The 12,805-nt window shown below is 37.4% G+C and overlaps 1 long non-coding RNA gene across 5 annotated transcripts in view; it reads right to left on the bottom strand.

The window, feature by feature from the left end:
• LOC144224142 (uncharacterized) overlaps positions 1 to 12,805 on the bottom strand; it is a 42,116-nt gene that overhangs the window by 17,050 nt on the left and 12,261 nt on the right. For 3 of the 5 annotated variants that reach the window (XR_013332952.1, XR_013332951.1, XR_013332953.1), the window contains exons 3-4: positions 6,317 to 6,378; positions 5,333 to 5,411 (exon numbers count right to left, since the gene is read on the bottom strand). This is a non-coding gene — a long non-coding RNA (uncharacterized LOC144224142). Of the gene's footprint in view, positions 1 to 2,855; positions 2,949 to 5,332; positions 5,412 to 6,316; positions 6,379 to 6,667; positions 6,879 to 12,805 lie in introns of those variants that run through there. The other 2 variants (XR_013332955.1, XR_013332954.1) reach the window with 2 other exon arrangements.

Below are 12,805 nucleotides of genomic sequence, written 5' to 3'. Positions count from 1 at the left end.
CCAATTTCAGTGACTATGGGCAATTATTTGCAGATGTATGTATAGTTTACCAAGCTCCTGTGCTGTTCATTTGCATGACTGACATGCTATAGGCTCCACACCTGCGGGTATTTGCACACACATCTTTTACAGCCAAATTTTCTGCAGGGAAGAGGGAAACCTCCCTGGGAAAGAAAACTCAGCTGAAGGAAGGCAGAGGAAGATAATTTTTCATCACTGCCTTGATCAAACACAAAAGTATTAATTTAGGTTTGGGTAAAACCTTGCTTCTAAGAGCCAAATGCATTACATAATTTGTGCTATGTTGTCCATTTATATTGCCAAAGGAATCACATATTTCAAACTTCTTCATTACTAAGACAAAAACAGTGCCATTATAATTCCAGAAATAGCAGCGGTGATCATTTACATCCACAGGAAAGTTTTAAACACCATTATGATCACATCTCTTAGGTTTCCGTAGAAATTGTCATAACCTTTGCATCCAGATATAGAAAGGTTAATTAGGCATAAGTGGATGTTCACATCAAAATAAGATTTCAGGACTATCCATGCCATAAGGTTACATCTTTATACACACACACACACACACGCACACACACACACACACATTGTTATTAGTAATAACAGCGAAGGCAAAGCATTCCTTAAAGAAAAGTTCCATGGCATTAAGTGTAAACAATGTAAGGCCCCTTAAAATACTCTGTACCTGCATGGTACATAATAAATGTCGAATAACAATTAATGTTACAAAATAAGAAAAAAAAAATTGGACAGAAAATAGCAGTTATTGTCACAATATAAAAAATACCAGGGAAGAAAAGCTTAAAAAATTTTTCCTTATTGTCAGAAGAGGTTCTAATTTACCAGCTGTTAGGCTATCAGAGGGAGTTAATGCTTGATATAAATGCTTGATGGGGAATGAACCTGATTATTAAAATAATATACAATGCAAGGGTATGTCAATTTTATAAAAAGAAACTATCTTTCACCATTACTAATATAATAATTTGTTCTTCAGTTGTTCTCTTTTCCTTTTTTAAAAAAAAATATATATTTATTTTGAGAGTGAAAGAGAGAGTGCAAGCAGGAGAGGGGTAGAGAGAATGGGAGAAAAGAATCCCAAGCAGGTTCCAGGCTTTTAGTGCAGAGCCCAACGCGGGCTCCATCCCACGAACATGAGATCATGATTTGAGCCGAAATCAAGAGTCAGGTGCTACCCTACTGAGCCACTCAGGCACCCCAATTGGTTCCATTTTTATGTTTTATTTTTTTTCCTTAATTCAGCTTGCTACATGATTTCAGAGACACTGAACATCTCACCAAAAGAATATTAATCCCATCTGATCATTCTACTCTAAATTGCAAAGACAATCTTGGATCTTCCATTATTACTGATTGCAAATCCAGGAGCTCCTTACTCTGTCCCACCACGGCCTTTGTCGTCATTGTTAATTTTGTCTTTGGCTCAAGTCCTTCCAGAGAACTAAAACTGGGAGCTACATTTACCAAAAGTTTCTCTTTTAAATGTGGGGCTGATTTTAATACAAAGACATTGTTTCTTCCCGCTTAGTGGGAGAAAAAGTATGCTTACCTAGGAGCTTCATGGAAGTGACACATTTCTTGAAGGTATGATTGTTTACTGATCCTATAATGTGAGTGGTTACTACTGATGGGAATGTAAAGAAAGTGCTAAATAGAGAGTGACATCAGAGGGACTCGGGGTATTCTGTGAATAACCATAATGAGCTAAACCCAGTATCTGCCAGAATCTTCTACTCCGACAGCTTGTATCTTTCCATCACCCCATGATCACCCACCCCACCCAAGACGGTCTGGAGAATTGCCTTCCTAGGTAGAAACGGTCTTCTTTCCACTTCAATCTGTAAACCTCCATCATTCTGCTGGAGAGCTCTTTAATCTACCCAAATCTGTGTTAAAAATCTTGTATGAATCAGGTATAAATTCCTTAGCCTACATTTTACACCTTCTACTATTTAGCCCCAAACCACTCTCCTAGCTCATTTCTTAGTGCATATATTTCCTAGTGTCCCCCAAACCCCAAATTTTCCATTGTCAGGGCATGAATGGGGCAACTCTGGTTCTGTTCATGAAACTTCTCTCCTTTGAAGCAAATCCCTGCCCCTATATAAAGTCCAGCTCACTGTATCTCCCTCTCTCTCTGACCATTCCCTGCTCATGCTGTCTCTCTCTCTTTTGGAAATAAATAAAAAACATTAAAAAATATTTTTAAAAAGGGGGGGGCGCCTGGGTGGCTCAGTCGGTTAAGCGTCCAACTTTGGCTCAGGTCATGATCTCACAGTTCGTGGGTTCGAGCCCCATGTCGGGCTCTGTGCTGACAGCTAGCTCGGAGCCTGGAGCCTGCTTCAGATTCTGTATCTCCCTCTCTCTCTCTCTGACCCTCCCCTGCTCACGCTGTCTCTCTCTCAGAAATAAATAAAAAACATTTAAAAAAAGATTTAAAAAAAAAGTCCAGCTCAAATGTTACCTCCTACAGTTTGGAAAATCCCTCCCTACTGTATACTTATGTGGGCTTTTATATATATATACACTAACGTATGAGGACTTGTGTGTGTGTGTGTGTGTATCAATGCTATTTGCAACAACAAAGATATTAGTATAGAGGTAACCAAAATGTTATATGCTACAATATTAATGGTAATAGCTTCAAAACAAAGTGGATTTTTACATGAGTTCAATTTACTTCTTTTGCTGAGTCAACATTTTTCAAAAGCTCTTTGGGGGCACTTGGGTGGCTCAGTCAGTTGAACATCTGACTCAAGTCATGATTCCAGGGTCATAGGATCGATAGAGCCCCGAATCAGTCTCTGTGCTGAGCATGGAGCCTGCTTGAGAGGCTCTCTCTCTGTCTTTCTGTCTCTCTGTCTCTCTCTCTCTTTGCCCGTCTCTCACCAAACACTCTCGCTCTTTAAGATAAAAATAAAAATAAAAATAAAAGCTTTTTGGTATATGTACATCATTCGTGTAACATAAATATGAACACTTTAAAAAAATATTAATGCAGTTTTAGAAAATTATTAGAAAACTTTGCCATAAAAAAAGCTATAGAGGAGCAAAACATGAAATACAAATTAGTCTTCTTTGAAATGAATATTCAACAGCATACCTAAAACTCATATTTAAGTGGAAAAATAATACAGTAATTTTCTGTCATTTTCCATTGCCCGGCTTGACATAATCCCTCCTATCAGAGTTTTTTTCTTTATCCAATTATTTTGCATATTTTATGGAATTTCCTTTCTCTGCCTCAAAGCTACCAATGGCTCTCTCTCAGTTACCACATGGAATCAAAATTATGCCCCTGGATTTCAATCCCTCCTGTTATTCAAATGTGTTTCCTTAAAATGTCTCCCTTCTTCAGGTTAATTCCCTTACTGGCTTCTGAACACACACACTGTGTAATCCTCTACTTTTCCTGTCGCTCTTCTCTATTTAATTTCAGGCCTTCCTTTAACGTTCATTTCAAACTGTACTTCTTCCAAACAACTTCTCCTTCTTTAGCCCATGCTCACCACCAAATTCCCATCTTTCTCATCACCTCTACTGAATATCCCAGCACACACTTACGTGCTTCTCTAGATTAACTAAGTGTTTCCTATGTGTCATATCTGCCCCGTGTGATTATAGTCCTCTTGAGAGAATGAATACATTCCATTGTGTTCTATACCTTGCCCAGTTCTTTCACTGTATTAGGCATATGGTAGGTACTCAATAAACACTTCTTGATAGATTAATAGATATAAGGTTACATATTCCTGTACAATCAGTAATTTACTTCTTTAAATGACTAATTTGCCTTTGTCCACTTCTATCAACGCTACAAGCATTAACATGGTCTAAGAGGGAATGTTGATACATGTATTTGATAATCCGAAAACATCATTCTGGGATGAAGAATTAGGAACAAATGAGAGACCTGCTATATTCTCACACTGTTTATATATCATCATTGATGTTTTTGTTTTATTTGTTTAAGTTTACTTAATAATTTTGAGAGAGACAGAGAGTATGAGTTGGGAAAAGAGGCACAGAGAGAGACAGAGAACCCCAAGCAGGCTCCATGCTGTCAGCTCAGAGCCCAGCACCAGGCTGGATCCTACAACTGTGACATCTTGACCTGAGCTGAAGTCAAGAGTTGGATACTTAACTGACAGGGCCACCCAGGCATCCCTAGGCTATAATGTTTTTAAAAACAGATATTCTGGAATAGGAATAACAGGATAAATGTTACTAAGGATCTTAATGATAAATAATACAGACCTAATAGCAAAATAATAAAGAATGTGAGACATCTTTCTCCAAACCACAGCAACCTTAAAATACATACACCAAAGCTACTGAAATTACAACAAATCTGTGTGTTTTCAAATTTTATATTTTAATCAAAATGTGATCCTCAGAAAGTTTAACTGAATAAATGGAAAGCCAGTGTCTTGTTTCTTTTGGCAAAGAGGAAAAATGTTGGTAATTCAGTTGAAGGCAGAAAAGAAATCATTCTGACAAGATCAAATAGCTGCCAAGTCTTATCACTATGATTTAAGTGTAATGTCACTGAGTTTATACAGGGCCATTATTGCATACACTGTCTTCATGGTTCTAAGATCAAAATCACATGATCAGTTGTTACTCCATAAAGTTGGAATTATTGGGTTAAGAATCCAGGGTTGAGGTGCCTGGGTGGCCCAATCGGTTAAGCGTCCAACTTCGATTCAGATCATGATCTCACGGTTTGTGGGTTCGAGCCCCACATCGGGCTCTGTGCTGACAGCTAGCTCAGAGCCTGGAGCCTGCTTCAGATTCTGTGTCTCCCTCTTTCTCTCTCTGACCCTCCCCTGTTCATGCTGTCTCTCTCTCTCATGTCATTTATATCTCATTGAAACTGGGGGAAAAATAAAATCTTAACCCTAAAATGCCCATGCAAACAAAGAATATTAACATGCCATTAAAAGCATAGATTGTCTTTAAGTTTTTTCTGAAAAATTTACTATTAGAGCAAATGTTAGAATTGCACTTAAATACTCAACTTGAAATAGCTTATACATTAATGAATGTTCCACCAAAATTCACTGTATAAAATTCAGATAAAATGCCCTGGGCTCCTTTAAAGAATGTTGTAGGTTTCTTATTTAGTCTTTCACCAACCAGATACTTCCACAAAGATACACAGGGCTTTGGGGAATTTGACTTCTGCAGCCCTTGCTAGGGTCCTAGAGGACTTGGGAGGAATTCTAAATAAACAGTCTTTCAGCTCAACCTAGCCACAAAGCCCCAGCAAGCCCCTCTCCCCTACCTTTAAGTGGGCTCTACTAGTTCACCAGCGGCCTACGCTCGTCAATACGCAGGAGTCCTAGATTATCAGAAACCAGATCCTGTTGGGATGAGTAAATACCAATCAGCAGCTCCATTAGCCTCCAGAGGTCTCCATACTTTGTTTATAGTAAATAGTGAGGCAGCCAGCATGCCAAGGCCTGGCCCTTCCAAATCTTTTATTTCATTTAGATGTTGTATGGCTGCCTTTATATAGGATTTTGCTGTGCTGCACTCTCTCTGCATTCTCTTCTTAAATAATTACTTGTTTTATTTTTCTTTTTAATAAAACAAGGAAAAAATCGAAGTTAAGTGTCTGTGTTCTTTCGTAAACCAACTGCTTTCCCAATTGTGTTTTTCCATGTGCGGATCAGAATGACAGTGCAGCGGCAGAAAATGAAGATGCCTTCATTTTTTCTCCCCCCAAATTCTAATACTAGCTCACTTATAGGCGTGATTAGTCATGGGACCTCTTTTCCAATTTAAGGCAGAGACATCTCAATTTATTATTCATCTAGAGCTGTATTTGAAATGCAGATGTTTCAGGCCACAATCTCTTCTAGTGGGTGCAGCTGGCCTAATTCTTTATTGCTGCCCTCAGACGATGACACACAGAGGAGCTAGGCCAAGATGTGGATGATGCTTTTTCTCTCTGGGAGTGGTAATACATGAATTGTGTTAAGACAGCCAGAAGCAACCCTAGCAGCCCTCTGGACAAGGTCATCAAGCTGGATCAGAGACCTGAGTGTCTCCTAAGGTTGAGAGTTCAACACTTAGTTATGGCACTGTCTCTAGAGAAGTAATATTTACTTGTAGGAACCAGTCTACGAATCCCCAGCGACTTTGTGAATCCCACATTGGCAAGGGTGGAAATTTAGGTCCACAATGTTCTTTTACCAAGTGGATGTAATTACATTTTGGATTTCATTACAAATGTTTTGGTTTCAGGCACTTCTTCACATCTTACCTTGTGTCTATGACAGGATACATGGTCCTCATTTTGCAAACACTGTAGACATTTATACACATCTATAGAAAAATATATAGATTCAAAATATTTTTATTTTGGAAATATTGTATGCTATCATATCATCTTGGTGCAAAATCAAGAGCCAGTTTAGACTCCTCCATGATCCCTCACAATATGCATATGACATTTGTAGAAAGAAAAACCCTGTCATTATGTGAAAAATTTGCCTGCCACTCAAGGAAAAAAATTATTATTATAGTCCACCCAGAAAACAAATTATACAGAGAAGTAGCTTAGAGCTCAAATATTAGGAAATACTTCAGAAAAAAAATCTTAGCCTGAATTTACCATTTTAATATCATAGTACGAATCTAACATTGCAACCATTTCCAAATAACTTGCTGATGAATCTTCATTCTTAGTGGGGATCCCGTAAATGTGACATCATCGGTGGAAAACCAGTCACTCAATGCACCGCTCAGCTTTTGCGCAGGCTGCCTCCTCCCCGCCTGTTTACCATAATTAAGTTTGCCTGAGGAGTTAGGACTTAGGTGCTTTCCTAATAGTAGAAATGCAATGAAGGAAAAAAAAAAAGTCTTAGTCGACTAAGTCAGAAGTTCCGATGTTTCTTAGCGGATATATTTTTACTCCCCACACTTATTTAGACCTCTACTCTTCCACTCCTTCCCTGAGAGTTTCAGATCAATATGACAGATAAAGGTAAAGCTTAAGGTAAACGATTACCCTATAAGCTGATGGGAATTGTAATTTCGGTGAACAGCAAATGCTACAGGGTACAGTCATCTTACAGTCATAAAAAATTCATCACTTATTTCCAATGATTGATTTGTATTCCAGTTTAATTAGCCATGAAAGAGTCCATTTTTTAAAGCTTTCCTCTACTTTTCCTTTTTATTTCCTTTTACCACTGGCTGCTGCAGAAGTTAATCCCCTGCTGTCAAGTTAAGGAAATTTAAAGGTGGACACTAAATAAAAACATTACCAATCATGAATGCATTTTCATACATCAACCGGAGATCTCAAAGGCTTTATAGACAAACTGGGACTTAAAATTATATTTCTGGAAGATTGCCCTATTATTATAATTAATACTACTTTAATTACGATCTCATCATTTACAAACATAATCTGTACAACAGATACATGAGTCTCCCCAAAAGCAACATGATATCCATTTAACCTACAGTCTTCATATTGATCAATTCTTATTGTCCAATACAAGTGACTTTAAGAGGAATGTACATTTATAGAACTCAGAAAAGAATGAGAGCCTGACCCATGAAGGAGATGGGGGTCAGTCTGGGATAAGGCATTGAGGATGAGGGACTGATGGAGTAGACGATTTGGTTACTAAAATAACAAACTCACAAACACATTCAGAAATTCACCAAGAGTGTCCATGTTTATTTTAACTAGCCATCACAAAAAAGGAAAAGTCAAGACAATAGTGAAGGCCAGCTGTTGTTTTTCTTGAAGAGGTCCCAGCTCCGTATGCTAGGGAACTCTACTTGAGATGGCCTGGCTGAGACAAATGTTCTGTCCACACTTTAAATGGCAGCTGGTTATTAAATGACTCCCAATAGAGTGAACACTTGGTATCGACAATAAAGTAATATAAGGACCGTGCAGAACAATCAGGGTGGGAATGTGAATGAAAAATCTTTAATCTGAAATTACAGCTGTCAGGGTTATATTATAAAACATGAAAGTTGCATCTGCAGTTAGAATTAATGTGTCCCTGAAGCCAAGTTTCTCATAAACTGCATCTTGCAGATACATATTTTATAAATAGAGTACCAGTCTTCTATAAATCAAAGAGAACTGTGGCCTATATTAAGGAATTAAAAAGGGTCATCTCTCCTGGCTTTGGTATTTGTGGAGCAGTATTGGGGAGAGGCGGGTGCAGTGTGAAATGAACATTGATTTCCAAAGTCTGCTGGCAGCGAGGTTAGACGTATTAGCCTGCACGGTAATGTTCACTGATTGTGGCACCACATACAAATGACTGTCAGTTCTATTTTGTCATAAACTGTGGATGAGGAAAAACAGGGATTACAGCATAATCTAAACAAGTAAAATTGTCTTCCCGGCAAATTTACCAACAGAATGTAAATTTCTGTTGCTGGGTGGTTTATTAAAAAAAAAAAAAAACACTGATATGACCTCTCTGGGGGAATCACATACTTGTAAAAACTATCACAGTCTTAACAAGACAATTTTACATCAGAGACACATAAAAATCTGTATTTGTGGTACCACGTAAACATGTAAAATTGAGGGTTTGGGAACATTGTTAGAGATTATCTAGTTAGAGATTCTATTATCAAATGAACTCATTTGTCAAAAACTTGGTTAATACTTAAAATCAACATGTCAAATACCAAACAACATTTATGTTATNATATATGTATATATATATATAACATATATAACATTTATGTTATATGTATATACACACACACACTCATATATATATATATAAGTTTTTATTTAATTTTTTAGTTAGGTATAGTTCTATCTTTATATTTAGTGTGGGGCTCGACTGTGAAGTTGTGTAGATTATTGTTAACTGTAGTGCTGTCCTATTTTGATAACTTTGAATCTGAATGTAGAAAACCGCTTTTTATATTAAGAGAATTATTCAAAATGAAAATGGAAACTTTAATTATAAATATTTTATACTTACAGTAAAATAAGCTTTGACTCCTAGAAGACCAATAGTGACTCAACTACACGAGGAATAAAACCCAGGGTGGGAATCTACCACTATGATAGAGGGAGAATTGCTTCCCTGAGAACTTGAAGCCCTTCAAAGAAACGAGAAAGAAGAGGTAGGAAGACAATATTGGAAAGACAGCAAAAACAATGAGTGGACCTGGGGATTATTAAAAAATATAAAAAATAAAATAAAAACAAAGCAACTGTGAATGAACCCCACAGTACAAAATTTTCTCCAGGTTCCTAGCACCTGAAATTAGAGTAGCTACATACCGTCATGTATAATGCACAGACACTAGGCCCCAAACAGATACTCCAGAAAAAAAGAGGAGTACTTCCTGTCTGCCCTTGGGAACCGTGGGAGAAAAACTAAGGAAAGGAAGACTGAACAAGTCACTTGGTGTTTGGCTACCAAACATGCATACTTTCCCATGTTTGTAAATGACCAATGAAAAGTAAGGGAGATACAGAATTGTCATTTGTAATGTCATCATGAAATAGCCTTAAAATAAACAACAACAACAAAAACCAACACTACCCTCTATGCTTACCATCCTTTCAAACAAAACAAACAAAAATGCATTTGGTGTTTTAACTCTGGAAATTAAGAACATAATATTGGAATGAAATTCATCTTTCCCAAAGAAAGTAGACACATTTACTCTCTTTCTCCAAAAAGGACGCATTAAAAATATGAATGCAGGAGTGTTCTGGGTGGCTCAGCTGGATGGGTTTCAGCTCAGGTCATGACCTCATGGTTCATGGGTTCGAGCCCCACATCGGGCTCTGTGCTGACAGTTCAGAGCCTGGTGCCTGCTTCAGATTCTGTGTCTCCCTTTCTCTCTGCCCCTCCCCTGCTCACTCTGTCTCTGTCTTTCAAAAATGAATAAACATTTAAAAATTTTAATATATATATATGAATGCAGAAAATGACAACAAAAAACATGTAACACTGTATTCACTGTAAATATTTTCTTGCAAAAGTCTGCCAGCTTATATTATATATTACATGATGTAATAGGAGGGGGAGCTCAAAAGTTCAGCTTCTTTCTAAACTTTGTATTATCAATGTTTAAAATATAGTTATATAAGACTATGTTATTGAAAATCTCAACTGGTCTCTTAAAGACATTTTGCTTAGTTCATAGTATTTTTAGAACAAATGGATTATAGCTTTCAGGCCTTCCATGCATATCATGCATATCTGGCCATTTCCCAGCCTCCTAAGGTAGAAAGTAGCCAGGTAGGCAAGTGTCTGGGTGGCCAGGGTAATAAGGCTTCTGGAGGACCCAAAGTACTGACCACCTAGTAAGAATCCTGATAAAGTTATGAAAACACTTCGGAGTGACTGAAAACTTCATTGCCCAACTCTTCTGGATTGGAGATGGACTAAGGATTGGTCATCATTGTTCCACCATGAACCCTTTGTTTCACTTACAATTATTGGGGTTAACAAATATGATAGGGATTCTCTAGTTTATGGTAAGCCCCACATTGTGTGTCACTCGGTCAGCCATTGTCTCTGAGTTGTAAATCCACACTTGTACAGTCAGCTTTCTGATGCTGGGGCTGGAACAGTACAAACCAGATGTATTTTCAGTCAGCTACTCCCTGTTAGGATCTACCGATAGGGAACTCTAGAAGGAAATTTGAAGGAAGAGGAGGAGGCAAGGGCACACTCATTCCTGCTAGCTTTCTGTTTGCTTCCTGTTTCCCTCAGGGTACCCACAATGCATCTTCTCCCCAGCAGAAGTAGTTCATTCTACAGCATCACTGGATCCCCCTTGGCTGTTGGCTATTTTCTTATGGCAGTTTTAGCAAGGTAAGACATGGAGTCATACAATTTATAGTCTTTTGTGACTGGCTTCTTTCACTTAGTATAATGTTTTCAAGATTTAACCATGTTGTAACATGTATTAGTACTCACTCTTTTTATTGCCAAGTAATAGTCCAGTGTATGGATGGATATACCACATTTTGTTTACCAATTCATCAAGCAATAGACTTTGGCTTATTTCTCCTTTGTAATTATTATGAAAAATGCTACTATAAGCATTTGTGAAATGGTTTTTTTGTGGTATATCCTTTCATTTCTCTTAGGTATATACCTATGAGAGATAGTATATTTTAATGGGAGGAATAGAGAATAAGTAACAAATATATAATTACGTTAGATTGTGGCATATAGTCACACTTAAAGAGAGATCTTTAACCCAAAGATGGAAGATTAAGGGATGTCTAGTCAATATGTCTCAATATTACAGTTCATGGAACATCCTAAATATTGCACTCAAAAAACACCATTTCTTATTCTGTTTCACCCTTATTCTGTTTTCACCCTCTGAATAAGTATTTGAGCTTCTGCAAAGTTTAATTCAAATTTACAACCAGTTACTCAGAGTTAGTATATATCCACACATATTTTATTTCTCTCCACCAAGGTACCTAGATTCTCTCTTAGCCAAATGAGATATTGGCTTAGGAACTTTGAAGTATCTAATCTCAACCTAAATATTTTCTTGCAAAAGAAATGCATACTTTCTAGTCACACATTTTTCTAAAGACTGCTTAAACTTTTCTGATTTTCTGTATGCTTGAATTCTGCTACCCAGTCCAATCCACCATCACTCTGTGATGAGACCACAGATGAGATTGTAAAATCTGGAATCTACAGTTGGCACTCTTCTTAACATCTAACACAGAAAGAAGCATATACAGTTTGAAGCACTTTCCAGGAAGGATCCATTTACAATCCCACTGATCAAGAACGCAAGACCCAATGGTCACACAATAAGAGCCAAATGATACAGCCTTAAAAATATCCTATCAGTACCTCTGTGACCTTAGCAGGAGCACTAACCTCACTGAGTCTCAATTTCCTCAACTGCAAAGTGAACAGTTTGGGTGAGATGCTATCTAAAGTTTCTTACAATTTGAAAAACAAATCTATGATAATATTAACTATCTAAGAAGCAGCCACGTTGAAACTATAAACTATACACAATAGTCATTTTATCTGATTTGAAGAGAATTAACAAATGAGAAAATATTCCTTACTGTAAATTATAAGTGTTTGCCATCCCAACCCAAGCACTGTTAGAGAAACTACCCTCAACATGTTTTCTTGTCCTAATGCCCACCTAATTAGTATATATTATTTTTCAAATTTATATCTTTATATAAAAATGTTTGTCTCCAAGGGTGTCTGTGTGGTTCAGTTGGTTGAGCGACCAGCTCTAGATTCCAGCTCAGCTCATGTACTTGTAGTTCATGAGTTCGAGCCCTACATAAGGCTTCATGCTGTCAATGNACAGTTTGAAGCACTTTCCAGGAAGGATCCATTTACAATCCCACTGATCAAGAACGCAAGACCCAGTGGTCACACAATAAGAGCCAAATGATACAGCCTTAAAAAAATCCTATCNTCTGTGTCTACCTCTCTCTCTCTGCCTCTCCCCTGCTCATGTTCTGTCTGTCTCTCTCGCGCGCGCAAAAATAAATAAACATTAAAAAAATTTAAAAAAAATGTCTCTGTTGCCAATTCTATCTTTGGGGTAAATCTTCAAAAAACCTTTCATCCTCCATGTTGTCACATAAATTGTGATACCATAATTTGCCATTTATTTAGTAGAAATTTCTTATTCTAATACAACCAAGTCTTAAAGAGAAACGCATTAAGCCACCAGCTCCCAAATAGATTATTTGATTTTCACCCACATGGCTTCATCCAAAATAATGGACTATGCT

Source organism: Crocuta crocuta, unplaced genomic scaffold (assembly GCF_008692635.1).
Source record: "Crocuta crocuta isolate KB4526 unplaced genomic scaffold, BGI_CrCroc_1.0 scaffold52, whole genome shotgun sequence".
Taxonomy (NCBI): domain Eukaryota; kingdom Metazoa; phylum Chordata; class Mammalia; order Carnivora; family Hyaenidae; genus Crocuta; species Crocuta crocuta.
The sequence above is the reverse complement of the archived record's forward strand: the minus strand, read 5'-3'. Positions and strand labels throughout refer to the sequence as shown.